The sequence below is a fragment of the Morone saxatilis genome, unplaced genomic scaffold (genome assembly GCF_004916995.1).
Source record: "Morone saxatilis isolate NCDOM2014 unplaced genomic scaffold, NCSU_SB_2.0 Contig8, whole genome shotgun sequence".
NCBI classification, from domain to species: domain Eukaryota; kingdom Metazoa; phylum Chordata; class Actinopteri; family Moronidae; genus Morone; species Morone saxatilis.
The window spans coordinates 7,529,697-7,530,731 of record NW_023340257.1 but is presented as its reverse complement, the minus strand read 5'-3'; the positions used below and the strand labels follow the sequence as shown (position 1 = coordinate 7,530,731).

The 1,035-nt window shown below is 33.0% G+C and overlaps 1 long non-coding RNA gene across 1 annotated transcript in view; it reads left to right on the top strand.

Annotated features, from left to right (window-relative positions):
• The window catches only part of LOC118342219, a 1,396-nt gene extending 361 nt beyond the window's left edge, over window positions 1-1,035 (top strand). Inside the window, exons 2-3 of the long non-coding RNA XR_004797465.1 lie at window positions 379-458; window positions 988-1,035. This is a non-coding gene — a long non-coding RNA (uncharacterized LOC118342219). The remainder of the gene's footprint in view (window positions 1-378; window positions 459-987) is intronic.

Here is a 1,035-nt window from a genome sequence, read left to right as displayed (position 1 = left end):
TTTCTTCAGTATCAATGTAAAGCAAAGCAAAGTTTGACTCTTTTACAGTATTGTTTTCTAATCTCTGGCTAAATAAGTCACAAACAAATGTAAATAATATTTCAGGTTGTTATTATGTTATTATAGACACATAAGTTAGGTCATTTTTTTTTGCCATGATTTCTCCACCTTGCCATACTGGGATTATTGAAAAAAACAATAACATAACTACTCTTATGAAAATCATATTTGAAAGCAGCTTATTAGACTTTGTATAAAAGGATCATTTTAGCAAATAAAAATAAATTGCATAGTTGCATAACATGTCCAGTGGTTGCTTTGCTGTGACTTGTCAGCATGAGATATAGAGTTGAATTCCCCTTACCTTTATTTTTACAGCAACTACTTCAACATTGTAACTTGCTGAACAGCAATGATGGTGAACTGCTGTGGTCTGCTCACTGCCAATAAGGAACCAGGTACAGAACTCTTAGACAACATTTAATTTTTACTCATTTTTAAAAAGTGGATTTTATAACTTTTCTTCATAACCACAAAATCTCACAGATGACTGACCTATACATTTTCTTATATTAACTGGTTGACATAAGCTTGCAGTAATGATATGTTTTTAAATTTTCAACAAAATTGGATTAAATGGATATGTAAGCTGAACATTAGCAATATTAAGTGTATATCTGTTCTTGTATTCTCTTGTATGTTTATTTTCCTGATGTACTCTATTAATTTGTAGTTGCTGTCGATTTCTGTACTTTTCTGCAAGAATGATTGTGGATGTGAATGTATCGGCTTGTGTGTGCTGAAATTAGTCCATTTAATGCAAAAGTGTGTGTTTGGGCCTCACACCAAATATCTTTAAATAAATGTAATTATTTATGCTAAAGCCTAACCATTCAGAAACACAAGATTTTGTATCGTCAACTACAAAACGTACTGACGTTTTCACACGGTTTCTGTTCATCTTGTTTCCTTCTGTTTCTGTGTCAGTTCCTCTGAAGAGCGTGGAGGTGGAGCTGGAGGTCAAGGACCACGTGG